The 15,870-nt window shown below is 45.8% G+C and overlaps 1 protein-coding gene across 4 annotated transcripts in view; it reads left to right on the top strand.

Annotated features, from left to right (window-relative positions):
* The window catches only part of PDZK1 (PDZ domain containing 1), a 49,354-nt gene that overhangs the window by 9,300 nt on the left and 24,184 nt on the right, over positions 1–15,870 (top strand). For 2 of the 4 annotated variants that reach the window (XM_011951269.1, XM_011951266.1), the window contains exon 1: positions 5,218–5,443. The exons of 1 other annotated variant lie outside the window; for it this stretch is intronic. The gene's annotated coding sequence lies outside the window, so the exon portion shown is untranslated. Of the gene's footprint in view, positions 1–5,217; positions 5,444–15,870 lie in introns of those variants that run through there. One more of the 4 variants, XM_011951267.1, reaches the window with a different exon arrangement.

Here is a 15,870-nt window from a genome sequence, read left to right as displayed (position 1 = left end):
TTTTGTATTTTTAGCAGAGACAGAGTTTTGCCATTTTGGCCAGGTTGGTCTCGATCTCCTGACCTCAGGTGATCTACCTACCTTGGCCTCCCAAAGTGCGGGGATTACAGGCGTGAGCCACTGTGCCTGGCAGGGATGTCTTTTTTTTTTTTTTTTTGAGACGGAGTCTCGCTTTGTTGCCCAGGCTGGAATGCAGTGGTGCGATCTCGGCTCACCGCAACCTCTGCCTCCTGGGTTCAAGCAATTCTTCTGCCTCAGCCTCCCTAGTAGTTGGGATTACAGGCATGCGCCACCACACCTGGCTAATTTTATACTTTTAGTAGAGACAGGGTTTTTCCATGTTGGCCAGGCTGATCTCGAACTCCCGACCTCAGGTGATCCGCCCGCCTCGGCCTCCCAAAGTGTTGGGATTACAGGTGTGAGCCACCGCGCCCGGCCGAGGGATGTCTTTTAAATCAAGCTACAGACTTGGGCCACTAGGCTGTTCATGGTTCCTGCTTCTTTCTCACTGACCCTTTACCTCTGGATGGGATGGTCCCCAGAGGGATGAGGTCAGGCTGAGGCTGTGGCCTTGAGATCCCTGACACTTTTCTTGCTCTTCTCCTGTTTCCCATTCTGGACCGTTGGGGGCCCTTGAGGGTCTGGCTTTTAAAGGCAGAATCCAAACTGCCCAAGGACCACTGATTGTTCCTGTATCTCTTACAAAGGGGCCATCAAATATCCTTTTAACCAATACTCTAAGAGTGCCAAGACCAGACCTTGCTATATGCAGGAACTCAGAATATGGCATGTTCTTGTTCTGTGCCTTTTTCTTATGGTAGAAAAGGATTGTGTATTCTGACCCCTCATCTGGGAAAAGGAAGAGCAAGTGAATTACTATTCGGATATCCTTGGCAGCCAGCTTGCAAGTGTTAATAATTCACAGCTCTCCAAGGATCCTCAGGCCTCCCCTGTCCTGACACCTGGTTACTGAAAAGAACTAGAAAGCTGCAGTCAGCAGTCACGTGGAGCCAGTGTGTGCTGCAGCCAAGTGGCATTGCCCCGTCTCTGGCTTGTCACCCACAATGCTGTAAAACATTTATCTCAGTCTTGCATCTGGACCCTGGCCTAATAAATTCCTCCAAAGGTATGCAGAGTACACAGGCTGCCACTTAAGGTGGGATGAGGCCAGAGTAACAGAGAGAGTGGAAAGGGAGCCTGTCATAAATATTGACTCTAGACAGGGAGAGAAAACCACTGGAGCTTAAAATTCCAGGCTCAGCGTAAGTTAATGAGCTACTAAAAAGACAAGGTAGTAGGACATGCGTACTAGGACAATCAGACCTGAAGTTGGAGAAAAATTTGAGGATACCCATTAAACCAGGCAGACGGGTATAGTAGAAAGGGCATTGGCCATGAAAGCAAGAGCACAGTGTTTTTAGCCATGTGTCTGCCTGAGGTGACTTTGGCTAAGTCACTTCACCTCTCTGTGTCTTTGTTTTATAATAAAGAAAAATTGAGATGATACAATTCAATAACAACAAAAACAACTTGATTTTTAAAATGGGCAAATTGAATAGACTTTTATCTAAAGAAGATACAAATGGCCAGTAAGCACATGAAAAGATGCTCAACATCATGAATCATTAAGGAAATGCATCAAAACCACAATGAGATGTCACCTCAAACCCATTAAAATGGCCATCATTTAAAAAACAAACAGACAAACAAACAAAAAACAGAAAATAACAAGTGTTCATGGGACTATGGCGAAATTGGAACCTTTCTATGTTGCGGGTGGGAAGCTAAAATGGTGCAGACACCATGGAAAACAGTATGGCAGTTCCTTAAGGAATTAAACGTATGATCCAGCAATTCCATTTCTGGGCAAATACCCAAAATATTTGAAAACACGGACTTGAACAAATATTTGTACATCCATTTTCACAGCAGTAGGATTGACTACAGCCTAAAGGTGGTAGCAATTCATTCCGTGATGGATAAATAAATAAAATGTGGTGTACGCATACAGTGGAATATTATTCACCCTTCGAAAGGAAGGAAATTCTGACATGTGCTACAACATGAATGAACTTTGAAGACATTTGCTAAGTGAAATAAGCCAGTCACAAAAGGACAAATAGTATACTATTCCACACATAGAAGGTGCTTAGAGTAGTCAAATTTGTAGAAACAAAGTAGAAAGGTGGTTGCCAGGGACTGGGGAGGAGGGAATAGAAAATCGTGTTCAATGGCTACACAGTTTCACTTTGGGAAGATAAAAAAGTTCTGGAGATGGATGGTGGTGATGGTTGCCCAACAGTGTGAAAGTACTTAATGCCACTGAATTGTATACTCAAAATGATTAGAATGGTAATTTTTTTGTTATGAATATTTTACCACAATTTAATTTTTTTTTTTTTTTTTGAGACAGGGTCTCGCTCTGTAGTCCAGGCTGGCATGCAGTGGCATGATCGTGGCTCACCGCAGCCTTGACCTCGCAGGCTCAATCAATCCTCCTGCCTCAGTCTCCTGAGTAGCTGGGACTATAGGTGTGCACCACCACACCCAGCTAATTTTTGTATTTTCTGTAGAGATGGGGTTTCACCATGTTGCCCAGGCTGGTCTCAAACTCCTGGACTCAAGCATTCCTCCCACCTCAACCTCCCAAAGTGCTGAGATTATAGGCATGAGCCACCGTGCCCAGCCAATTTTTAAAGTTTGAAGTGGAGAGATCAAAGCTTCCTGACCAGATTGCTCAGGTGTGCCACATGTAGGTTATGGACATGCCAAGATACTGATCCCTTCCACTTTTGAACAGATCATGCAGAGCTGAGCACAGCTGAAATCCTCAGGCAGGTCACTTCTAGCCTTGAAGAGCTTCTTCTTACTCCAGTATGCTATACACATATTGTAATGTTTAAAATTTCATATAATTTAATTATTATTTATACAGAATTAGTGCATGAAACAAAAATGCATAGCTCAATAATTAATCTTAAATACCTGTGTAACCTTCACTTAGCTCAAGAACTAGAATCTTGCCAGTATACCAGAAGTTTGTAAAAATGTCTTCCGCCTACCCTGCTGGGCTTGCCTGAGAGACTCTGAGTGTATGAAGGGAAGACAATTATCGCTAGGCTGGAGAACAGAAAGAGCGCCGTCAGGTGAGAAAGAGAAGAAAAAAAGAGAGGGGAGAGAGTGGATAAGAAGGAAGCCTGGGACATAAGAGCAAGGGCTTTGTTTGCTAAACTCCTAGGGAGCACACAAGTGAGGATCCAGAAGTTAGGGTCATGTGTTACCACCTAACCGGGAATCCCCCAAAGTTCTGCCCTATATTTGGACATTATGTAAATGGAATCCTAGTATGAAAACAAATGAACTACGGCTACTCACAGCAACATGAGTGAACCTCACAAATATCATATTGAATGAAATAAACCAGATACAAAAGGAATACACCAGGCCTGTAATCCCAGCACTTTGGGAGGCCAAGGTGGGTGGATCACTTGAGGTCAGGAGTTTGAGACCAGCCTGGCCAACATGGTGAAACCCTGTCTGTACTAAAAATACAAAATTTAGTCAGGCATGGTGGTGGGCGCTTGTAATCCCAGCTACTCGGGAGGCGGAGGCAGGAGAATCACTTGAACTCAGGAAGCAGATGTTGCAGTGAGCTGAGATTGCACCACTGCATTTCAGTCTGGGCAGCAGAGTGAGACTCCATCTCAAAAAACACAAAAAAACAAAAAACAAAAAAAAACTCACAATTTTTAAAAATTTCTAAAAACCATACAATAACAACTATTTATACGTGATGAAGGTAAGTGAGGCCCAGAGTGCTAAAACTGAATTAAAACTGAATTACTTTGGATCAAACACCTGGGAAACAGTGGCGTCAGAATTGAACTCAGGTGTTTTTTCTTTCGTTCTTTTTTTTTTTTGGAGACAGAGTCTCCCTCTGTCATTGAGGCTAGAGTGCAGTGGCATGATCACGGCTCACTGCACCTCTGCCTCTCCATCAAGTGATCCTCCCACTTCAGCCTCCAGAGTAGCTGGGACTAAAAGCATGTACCACTATGCCTGGCTTTTTTTTTTTTTTTTTTACCTTTTGTAGAGATGGGGGTTTCACCAGGTGGCCTGGGCTGGTCTCGAACTCTTGATCTCAGGCAATCTGCCCGCTTTGACCTCACAAAGTGCTGGGATTACAGTGAACTCAGGTGTTCTGATCCTAAATCCAGATTTTCCCATTCTGCCTTCTGCTTTGAAGGATATAGAGGAGGCCAGGAGGGCTTAGCCCTGAGGTGGAGGAAGATAAGCTGGTATGAGGAAGCCGCTCAGTGTTTGTCATTTTAAACCGTTTATCCACTGGCTCAGGTCATGTCTTTGTTGGGGGCCAAGCCAAGGCCCAGCAAAGACAAATGGCCTTTGCAGTGTGGGTGGAAGAGGGGTGAGGTCACCCAGTCCTCGGCCTGTGGTTTGCTTTGCCTGAGTGCCGGGAGCAATCTCTTGCCCTGATTTGCAGTGTGGGCTGAGGATCCAGGTCAGTGAGAAGGCCAGTGCTAGAACTATCTGTGGGTGCTGCTGATAGGAATCAGCTGCTGATCGCGGCTAGGGCTGGGGACTGAGCACACCGGCACCAGCCTACTTCTCAGGCAGCAAGGCAGCAGGGTGGAGGGGTTTGTAAAAATGTCTTCCGCCTACCCTGCTGGGCTTGCCTGAGAGACTCTGAGTGTATGAAGGGAAGACAATTATCGCTAGGCTGGAGAACAGAAAGAGCGCCGTCAGGTGAGAAAGAGAAGAAAAAAAGAGAGGGGAGAGAGTGGATAAGAAGGAAGCCTGGGACATAAGAGCAAGGGCTTTGTTTGCTAAACCCCTAGGGAGCACACAAGTGAGGATCCAGGGCGGAGGGAAGCAGAGATGGGTGCCCTGAACTCTTGGCCGCATTTCCTGGGGCTTACTGGCCTCCTGGGTGGGAGTGTTACAGGCTACTGCTCCTTGAGGAGGCCTCAGTGATTGAGGATGCTCCTGTATGAGTCTCGGCCCTGACCCCAGGATGGGGGACTGGAGGACCCTAACAGGATTGGGGGTTGATTGGGTGTGACCAAGGCATCTGCCAAAGGGAGAGTACCAAGGAAAGTGGAGGCACCTCCTCCCTGGCTGTCCTTCGCCCCCTCTCTCCTTGTTCTCTGGGAGTGTCTGGCAAGCAGCAGCCTCCCTGCAGGGCCAGGCAGGTGGGCCAGGGCATTTGGTTTGCTGAGGTTTGTCAGGTTTTCCAGCTCAGGGCCCAGCCAGCTGGCAGGAAGCAGGACAGAGGTCACTTGAATTCAGACCACATGTCCCTGTTAAATACATTAGCTTTTAAATCAACCTTTGTTCAAAGTCCAGTGAGTTGCAAGCCTAGTGCTCACCTGCAGAGACAGAATTCCTGATCCAACGAACAGAGCCGCTCCTCTTCCATCTCCAGGTAAGAACTGCTCGTGTCCTTGAGGGCGCTGGCCACTGGGGCCTGAATTACCTTCTTTCTTTTCCTTTTCCCTTTCTCTTTTTCCAAGCCAGTAGCTGGCTGTCTAGGGCAGAGAAGAATCCCATGGGGAGGGAGCCAGGCCCCTTTGGCGGTGGTTGGGGGTGAGGGATGATCCACACTCTGAGATTCTTTCTGCTGGAGAGGCCCCTCACCCTTGCAGGCTAGGGTCTGCTTCACAAAGAAATTGGCAAGCCGATCTCAGAAAAAGCTTTCCCTGGGTTGTACGGGGGTTTGATATGCAGCCAAAGGGAATGATGAGACAACAGACTTCACAGGTAACCAGGCGGATACGCCCAGGACCTTCCTACTGGTACAGGGGCCTTGGGTAGCAGAGAAGACTCTTCTGGAAGCAGCCCTTAAAGGATGCAGCCTAACTTAGCTTGCCCACTTGATAATAAAAGCAGGCATCTTTCCTCTCTGTATTACATTGCAGCACTAAGACATGAGAAAAACCAGTGAATTTCCAGGCTGGCTGAATTTTAAAGCATACATTCCCCAGGCTCTCACCTTTGGCATTTCTAAGTCTCCAGGTCTTGTGTGAATCGAAAGATCTTTATTTGAAAACTCTCCCAGATCATTCTGATCAGTGCAGGTAGGTTTGGGAACCACTAGTAGTTTATTTCTTAAGCAGAAGAGTCATGAGACTTAAATATGACACTCATCTAAGGGTTCACTCACTATGTAGACTTCCGGTCTGGGTTGGATCCAGCTACGAAGATTTGGGGGTTGGCTCTGAGAAACACATTCTTCTTTATTTACTAAAATCTCTGCAATGTGTCACCAGGGCAGCTTTAAGTCTTGTACCCAGAAGGCAAGAGGGGATAGCGGGGACTGCCTCAGGCCATGATTGTCCAGTCATCTGAAGTCTGCAGCAAATTACTTAGGGTCTTTGAATTTCTGTGTTATGACAGTAATTTGTGCTTATCTTTGACTTTTGTATGTTCTTTGCACCATAGGGTGTGAAGTTGCTGGTAATGATGTCTTATATTCATAGACCAATGACTAGGCAGCTACTTCTCACCCAGGTGAAAGAACACAGGACTAGAATACAAATCATCAGAGTTTTGATTCAGTTGCTAGTGACAGGCCATTAGACAAACTACTCAGCCAACTGGAGGCTCGATTTCATTATCGATCAAGTGAAGGCCTGTCATTTTTTCCCCAAGAGTGTACTGAAAATAAAATTGTAAGTACAAATGTGTCGTCAGGCATGGCGGCTCATGCCTGTAATCCCAGCACTTTGGGAGGCCCAAGCGGGAGGATCACTTGAGGCCAGGAGTTCCAGACCAGCCTCGGCAATGAAATGAGACCCCGTCTCTACAAAAAAATAATAATTAATCCTGCGTGGTGGCATGTGTCTGTGGTGCCAGCTACTTGGGAGGCTGAAATGGAAGGGTTGCTTGAGCCCAGGAGGTCGAGGCTATAGTGAGCCATGATTGCACCACTGCACTCCAACCTGGGTGACAGAGTGAGATGCTGTCTCAAAAACAAAAAAAACCATGAATGTGTTAAAAACACAACTTAAGGTGCCTCGATTTCAGATGTGTATATTGAAAGTCTCTATCGAATAGTAAGAAGAAGCAAATTGCAGTCAGTTGGGAAACCTTGTCCTAGTCTTTTAATCTCACTGAGCCTCTGTTTGCTCACTGACAAATAAGAAGTTGAGACCAGATCATGGTTAATGTCTTTTTCAGTTGGCCAAGATAAGGTAGATCCTGGAGCCTTGGAGGGTAGCTGCTTGTCATTTGGGTATGAATTCAAATGTCACCTCCCAGGAAGGACTTTCTAAAACAGCCTCCCATCTCTATGCCACCAGAATCTCTATCATTCATAGCATGTACCATCAGAAATAATCTCATTTTGGCCAGGTGCAGTGGCTCATGTCTGTAATCCCAGCACTTTGGGAGGCCGAAGCAGGTGGATCATCTGAGGTCAGGAGTTTGAGACCAGCCTGGCCAACATGGTGAAACCCCATCTCTACTAATAATACAAAAATTAGCCGGGCATGGTGCCGCACGTCTGTAGTCCCAGCTACTTGGGAGGCTGAGGCAGGAGAATTGCTTAAACTTGGGAGGCGGAGGTAGCAGTGAGCCAAGATTGTGCCATTGCACCCCAGCCTGGGTGACAGAGTGAGACTCCATCTCGAGAAAAAAAAAAAAAATCATCTCTTTTACTTGTCTCCTTTGCCAGATGTTAAGCTTCAAGACTGCAGGGATCTTATCATTTATGTTACTTGCTGTATTACCAGCCCGTTGAGCACTACCTGGCACAAACACATTTGCATAAATGGAATTGGTGTGGCAGGGAAGGAGCTGGAAGAATAGATGCAGATGGTGATGACTTTGATAAAGTGTTCCTCAGGAAAGGAGGTTGAAGGACTCCAATACTCTCTCAGGACATCTGAAGCCCAGGGTCTAATCATGTGGGAATGGGTTTTTCTGGTCACATCTTAGTGAAATGATTCTTGCATTCATCGCATACGGATGCAATGAGAGTGGCAAGCGGGAGCTAGACGTGTTTTCCTCAAGATCTCAGCAACTTCTTTCTTTGGTCCTTCATGAGGGATTGCCCAGATTTCCTTAATCTCTTTGCCTGGTGGGTATCATGGCTAAGTGATTAAGAAAATGAGCATTGGGATTGGAAACCTGCACTCCAGATCAGACTGACTTTTACTCTCTAAGCTTCTATTTCCTCATCAGTCAAATAGGCATATGAGAATCTAGTTCCAGAAGTTACGAGGGTTAAATGAATGCACATAGTGCCTAGCACATCTTAAGTGCTATTGAGATAATCTTCAGACAGCTTTGCTATTACATGATCCCCGGAAATGAAGGAACCCAGGGAATGGCAGGAGTTTTGATAAGTAGAAAAGATAGCCCTAGCCCACTTAGTGGCAACTAGAGGAGGTTTGCTGTTGGTCTGAGGTGGTCACTGGTTTCTGAGTTGCCAAGCCTTGTTGGAGGCACAGATAGTCGGCATTCATAAAGCTGCATAAAACCACGGGGTCCCATTGGGGACGTGAAACTAAATGATCCAGAAAAGCCCGTGGGCTTTCCACCAGTTGTATTGAATACAAACTTGATGGTGTGAAAATACAGAAAGGGGCTGTGGTGCCTGCTCTTAAGAAAGCTTATCTTGGCTGGGCATGATGGCTCATGCCTGTAATCCAAGCACTTTTGGAGGCTGAAGAGGGTGGATCACTTGAGGTCTGGAGTTTGAGACCAGCCTGGCCAACATAGTGAAACTCCATCTCTACTAAAAATACAAAAAGTAGCCGGGTGTGGTGGCGGGCACCTGCAATCCCAGCTTCTCAGGAGGCTGAGGCAGGAGAATTGCTTGAATCCAGGAGGCGGAGGTTGCAGTGAGCCGAGATCGCACCACTGCACTCTAGCCTGGGCCACAAGAGAGAGATTCCGTTCCCCTGCCGCGCACGCGCACACACACACACACACACACAAAGCTTATCTTGCTGGGGACACACGACATGGACCCTGAAGCTCCACTATAGTCTACTGGATTGAGTCCGGGGTGCTTCACAGTCTAACCTACTTCTTTTTTTCAGCATGTAACTGTGCTCTGACCTTCCTGAACCATTCGCCATTCTAGGAACGCATCTTGTGCTGTTCCTTCTGCCTGGGATGGCTTCCTCTTCCCAGTCTGACTACACGTATTTCCAGAATACATTCTACACCTCAGGCTTGGGAGGCAGGGTAGATGGTGGAACGAATCCAGACTCAACTGGGTTTGAATCCAGACTCTGCTTATCCAAATAGCCAGGGGAAAGCAAATTAACTTTTCAGAGTTTCTTTTCTTTTTCCTTGTAAAATGGCCCATCAGGATTGAATCAGAACCCACAAAAAGTACCTAGGCTAATCCTAGTAGGAGCTCAATAAATACATATAACAATAAGAAAGCCTTTGTATTTCAATATTCCAGCACCCACACCGTTGTTCAGCTGTTATACTTCATAGCTCTCCCTGCTGGACTCCGGGCTCTGTCAGGGCAGGATGGTAGCTCTTCTGGATTGAACCCTGATACCTGCCTCGCAGCAGGTGTTACATAGAACTTGTTAAGTGTATGAGCAATAACTGAAATTCAGAAGATGAAATGATACCTTCAGACTGTGGTGGTCATGGAAGGGTTCGTATATAATCTAAAATTTGAACTGAGCCTTGAAAATGGTAGGTCTTAAATTTGTTCACTTGGAAAAAATGTTTACTTAGCACTTACTGTGAATAAGTAGTCAGAAGTGGGGAAGGGATTCCAGGCAGAGCATGGGGCATGAGCAAAGGGCAGGCTCGTGTGGGTGACCATGCATAGACCATTTGGGGCTTGCTGAGGAGCTGGGGGCCTGAGGTAGGGCTGGATTATGCTGAGCCTCAGTGCCTGAGCAAGAAGCTTGAACTTCTTTTTCTTGAGTGATTTTTTTTTTTTTTTTTAGAATATAGTATAATAAAACCAGGGTCAGAAAGTTTGTCTTGAGGCAGGACTCTTGTAGTAGTTTAGATATACCAAAATAAAAGTGAGGGGGGTAGAAATGCAAGTTCAAAAAGTCATGTAACACTAAATGTCGATTTGGGGAAAACCCTTGTCTCAGCTGACCCTCAGGATGGTTGAGCTATTTTTAGGTAGTTCTATCAGCAGCATGAGGATGTCCTCTCTCTGTGGGTGCCTCTGTTTCCACACAATATTGGCTCCATCCCTCTCCCAACTCACAGAACTCTTAGATAAGCAATCCAACTGTGAAAGGCCTTGAACTCCAGCCCAGAGTCTTGCCATATAGGATGAAGTATTGTTTATGGGGGCTGGGGGTAGGGAAGGTACTTAGTATCAGCAGGCCAAATGAACTTTGAGATAAGTAGATTCCATTCTTGATCATAAATGAGAAATAAAAACTACTCAGTGGGTCTGTGATCACTCTTCTCCAGATAATTCTCAATGGAATAGATTTCATTGATTTCTCACATTTGAAAGTTCTCTCTGGCTAAGACCAGTAACTATCACAACGGGAAAGTACACTAAGTACATATTTTAGAGCCCTGCTTCTCCTTCTATTTTTGATATTAATTATTTGAAGTAAATACACTTGAGTATTTGAATTTCCATATGCCTTGCTTTTCAAAGGAGAAATCCAGGCAGCCTTAAATATGATCTGCATAAAAATATAGGATCTGTTCTAGGTAAAATATATTTGAAGAAGGGTGAAATTGAGTTGTCTTTATCTCTTCCTTGCTAGAGACATCAGTCAGTACCAGCTCAGATATAGCAGGATATTTTCCTTATGCTGTTGGAAGGAACGGCATGTGCCAAGGCTCTGTGGCAGACTCTGAAGGAGGCCAGCCATGGCTGGTGTGAGGCATGAAGTCTTGGAGTCAGGGCTGATGCCTGTAAGGAATTCTCAGCCTGTCTATAGTTGCTGACTTAACATTGCACAGTCTCCACCAACTGTATTTTCCAAACAAAAGTCTAGTGGGTTTGTTTTCTTCTTTCTTGTTACACAGATGCACACAAGTGCTGTAAGAACAGCATTCCTCAAAGTGCACACTGTGGCCAAGCGTCCTGAGAATGCTGCTTTTTTCTTGCTGAAGTTCAGAATGTTTTATAGGCAAGCGTGGAGTTCAGTGGAAAGCAAATAATGTCTAGGTTGAATGTTGCCAGAGAGACCCTGCCGTTTCTTTTCCTTATCCCTCAATGAAACAGAAATAACTTACTCTATGGTTTCACACTAGATGATACAATCAGATACCCTTCCACAGTCAAAGTAACTAGGGTTCAACATTCCTCACCAGCAGTCCTGCTAAGTGTTTTTTTTGAGATGGAGTCTTGCTCTGTTGCCCAGTCTGGAGTGCAGTGGCATGATCTTGGCTCACTGTAACCTTCACCTCCTGGGTTCAGGCAATTCTCCTGTCTCAGCCTCCTGAGTAGCTGGGACCACAGGCGTGTGCCACCACTTCCAGCTAATTTTTGTACTTTTAGTATAGATGGGGTTTCACCATATTGGTCAGACTGGTCTCGAACTCCTGACCTCAGGTGATCCACCTGCCTTGGCCTCCCAAAGTGCTGGGATTACAGGCGTGAGCCACCATGCCTGGTCCCTGCTAAGGTTTTAGGGTTTAGTGTTTTCATGGATTGCGTGTTGGCTACATAAGTGCCTTGTGGGGAGAGGCTCTGTTTTCTTCGTGGTGTGATACTGACTGCATAATTGATTCCTGATTACTATTAGATAAGGTGATGGTGGGTTCGGGTGTAGATGACTATATTTTTGGAATAATCCTGCCACTTCTAAGTCCCAGACCTTGGAATATGAGCAGAGATGACAGTACCTGGGCTCTTTCTTTCCTGATGGTAGTTCATTGCATCTGGCCATCGCTGGTGACAGCCCCCTTCATTCCAGGTCTGTGCTCCTTGTAAATCTAGAAATCCTCACATCCTACACTTACGGGTTTGTTTGAGATGGAGTCTTGCTCTGTCGCCCAGGCTGGAGTGAGTGGTGCAATCTCGGCTCACTATAACCTCCATCTCCTGGGTTCAAGCGATTCCTGTGCCTCAGCCTCCTGAGTAGCTGCGATTACAGGCGTGCACTACCATGCCCAGCTAATTTACTTATTTATTTTATTTTATTTTTTTATTGAGACAGAGTTTCACTTGTTGCCCAGGCTGGAGTGTAACGTCGCGATCTTGGCTCACTGCAACCTCTGCCTCCAGTTCAAGTGATTCTCCTGCCTCAGACTCCTGAGTAGCTGCGATTACAGACGCCCACCACCATGCCTGGCTAAATTTTGTATTTTTAGTAGAGACAGTGTTTTGCCAAGTTGGCCAGGCTGGTCTCAAACTCCTGACCTCAGATGATCTGATCTGCCTTTTGAGGCATAGTCTCGTTCTGTCACCCAGGCTGGAGTGCAGTGGTGCAATCTCGGCTCACTGCAACCTCCACCTCCCAGGTTCAAGCAAATCCTTCAGAGTAGCTGGGATTATAGGTGCCTGTCATCACACCTGGCTATTTTTTTTTTTTTTTTGTATTTTTAGTAGAGACGAGGTTTCACCACATTGGCCAGGCTGGTCTTGAACTCCTGACCTTAAGTAATTCACCAGTCTCGGACTCCCAAAGTGCTGGGATTATGGGCGTGAGCCACTGTACCCAGCCTACTCTTATGTTTTAAAAACATGTTAAGCCCCAATTTAGGGTAAAAGTTACCACTTTCCTTTTCTATTCTTGATGTATATTACTGTGAGAAAAAATAAACTTGCTGCTGCACGTTTATTATATTTATATTTTTAACCTAAGTTATTTCTTAGACATTTTAATTCAATTCATTGACTCTTTGCAGTGAACTAATGCTGTGGCCATTAGTTCACTGCCTTAGTTCACAAGCCTTAGTTTATCGCCAGCTCGGGGGCTCCATTCTGTTTTGGTTTACATAGAATTTCTTTTAAGTTTGAAATAGCTGTCAGTTTTTTTTTAATGGGGACATTTTATGTAAACCTAGATTTCCAGAGTCTCTTGAAAATTGAAAGGTGGCATGCTGGCCTCCTCTTCCTCATGCAGTTGTCTTCTCACGAAGAGCAGCAGCTGTTCCTCCATCCCCTCCTGGCCACCTTCACTGATTTACCTGTTTGACCCTAGAGACTATTTTTCTGTGGTACTTTTGCTCCATATTCTCCAAGTTCCTGATTTTTGTCAACTATTTCATAGGAGAGATTGATGCTGAGGTAAGTGACCTTGTTTTCTTCTTTATCCCATTTTTTTCTACTTCTCTCCTGCCCCTGGAGAAGATCATCAAGGATCATCAAGGCTAATCCCAGTTTCCATGTTCTCCATATCATCTCGATACAGAAACATGCTGATCATTTCCTTAATGTTAAAAATAAAAACATCCAGGCCGGGGGCAGTGGCTCATGCCTGTAATCCCAGCAGCACTTTGGGACGCTGAGGCGGGCGGACCATGAGGTCAGGAGTTTGAGACCAGCCTGACCAACATGGTGAAACCCCATCTCTACTAAAAAAAAAAAAAAGCTGGGCGTGTTGGCATGCACCTGTAATCCCAACTACTCAGGAGGCTGAGCAGGAGAATCGCTTGAATCTGGGAGGCAGAGTTTGCAGTGAACTGAGATCGTACCACTGTACTCCAGCCTGGGTGACAGAGCGAGACTCTGTCTCAAAAAATAAAATAAAATAAAAATAAATAAATAAAGCATCCATCAATCCTGCTTTTCCCTCCAGCTGCTACTCCAACTCTCTCATTTATCTCTTCCCAAATGTATCAATATTTGTTGCCTCTGTTACTTGGTATCCACTTGCTTCTTAGTGTCTTATCAGGCCCAGACTTCCTTTCTGAATGTCAGTGGCATTTTCTGTTTTCATTCTCTCTACCTCTTAGCATTATTTGGCATTGTTAACCATCCCATCTTAAAATTCTTCTTTTAGTTTTGATGACACTGAAATTTTGGCATTTTGATTTCTGATTATTCCTTTTTGCGCTCTCTCTCTCTCTGTCTCTCTCTCCCGCCCCTCCCCCCCCCTTTAGTTTTTTTGGGATAGGGTCTCACTCTGTTGCCCAGATTGGAGTGCAGTGGTGTGATCTCGGCTTACCGCAACCACTGCCTCCCGGGTTCAAGTCATTCTCCTGCCTCAGCCTCCCAAGTAGCTGGGCTTACAGGTGCGTGCCTCCACACCCAGCTAATTCTTGTATTTTTAGCAGAGACAGGGCTTCACCAGTTGGCCAGGCTGGTCTTGAACTCCTGACCTCAAATGATCCACCCACCTCGGCCTCCCAAAGCACTGGGATTACAGGTGTGAGCCACCGCATTGGCCTTTTTGTTTCATCTTCCTATCACTTAGATATAGGTATTGCATGAGGCTTTATCCTTGGCCCCCCTCCTTTCGTATTCTCAATGATGGGCTTCACGTAGAGCTGCTGTGCAGATGGTCCCAAACCCGGACTCTAGTCCAGCAGCTCCTGAGCTCTAGGTGATGTTCCGTCAAGTCCTCTAATTGAAACCTACCCCAAACTGACGTTGCCATCTCATTCCTCGTGCCTACACCATCTTTTAATGGCATCACATTTCTGCCAGTCACCAAAGCATGAATTCAGTTTCCTTTGACACATTCCCTTTCTAACACACAGCCTGGGTGGGCAGCATTCTTCAGAAGCTGCTAGAGCTGCTGTAAGAGAAGACCACAGAAGGCGTGGCTTAAGTAACATTTATTGTCTCACGGTTCTAGAGGCTGGAAGTCCAAGGTGTCAACAGGTTTGTGTCCTTGGAAGCCCCTCTCCTGTCTTCTCCCTGTGTCCTCACATGGCTTTATTCTCTGTGCAAGTGCATCTCTGATGTCTTTTCCTCTTTTCATAAGGGCGCCAGTTCTGTTGAATTAGGGTCGCACCCTCATGACCTCATTTAACCTTAGTTACTTCTTTAAAGTTCCTGTCTCCAATGTGTGAATTATCTTCAATGTATGAATTGGAAGTTGGGGGCAAAAATCAGTCTATAATAGAAGGGGAGTTCAGGGCTTGAAGTAGGAAAGCTATCCAGGCTGGTTAGTAGAAAATACTGAGCCAGGGTCATTAGTTCAGGGAAAGTATTCAGCTGGCCCTTGTGGAGAAGCAGGCAGAAAAAGTGAGCGCCCAGTGTCCTTACAACGCCTGGACTAAGAGGAGCCCAAAGCACAGTTGTGTTCAAATTGAGCTGTGGCCTCTGAAGACTTAACTGTGCATTTGCCGCTCTGTGACAGGGGAGCTTTCATGACAGCGAACCCAGAACAAAAAAACTACATGCCAGGGGAGTAAGCCGTCATTAGGAAGAGTGGCAGGAGCCTGTGGGCCCTGACACTGGACTGGGTGCTGCACACCTGTTGTTCCTCCTGGACACTTGTCATGGTGAGTGTAAAGAAGTGTTTTGGACATCTGTGTTGTCACAGCTGTTCTGTCTGAGATCTCTGCATGGAGAAATCTCAGGGAACAAGGCTGAAGAGTTACTACAATGTCACTTAGTCCTCTCTGTAGTTCCTCCACCTCTGTCACCTTCATTCTATTCTGATGGCTGCCGTGTGCGTCAGGCCCTTTATCACGTGTGAGTAGGATTTTGAGAAGAGCCTCTTACCGGGCCTCTCTGCAGTGTGTCTTTGCTTGAATCCAGCCTACCTGCCATTCTTGGAACCCAACTCTGAATGATCCTGTTACTCCTCTGCTTAAAAGCCTTGAGTGGTGCCCCTTTCCACCAAGCTAAGGCCAGATCCCTTGGGCTGATATTAATGGCCTTTATAGTCTAATTTGTCCCTCATGACTTCCCTTCTGTTGGCTGTCCTTCAACCACGTTGGGTTTTAGCTCTTCCTTGACTACACCCAAGCTTTCCCTCTTTCTCTCTCTCT

Source organism: Colobus angolensis, unplaced genomic scaffold, assembly GCF_000951035.1.
Source record: "Colobus angolensis palliatus isolate OR3802 unplaced genomic scaffold, Cang.pa_1.0 Scaffold317, whole genome shotgun sequence".
Lineage (NCBI taxonomy): Eukaryota > Metazoa > Chordata > Mammalia > Primates > Cercopithecidae > Colobus > Colobus angolensis.
This window is presented reverse-complemented; position numbering and strand designations above follow the sequence as displayed.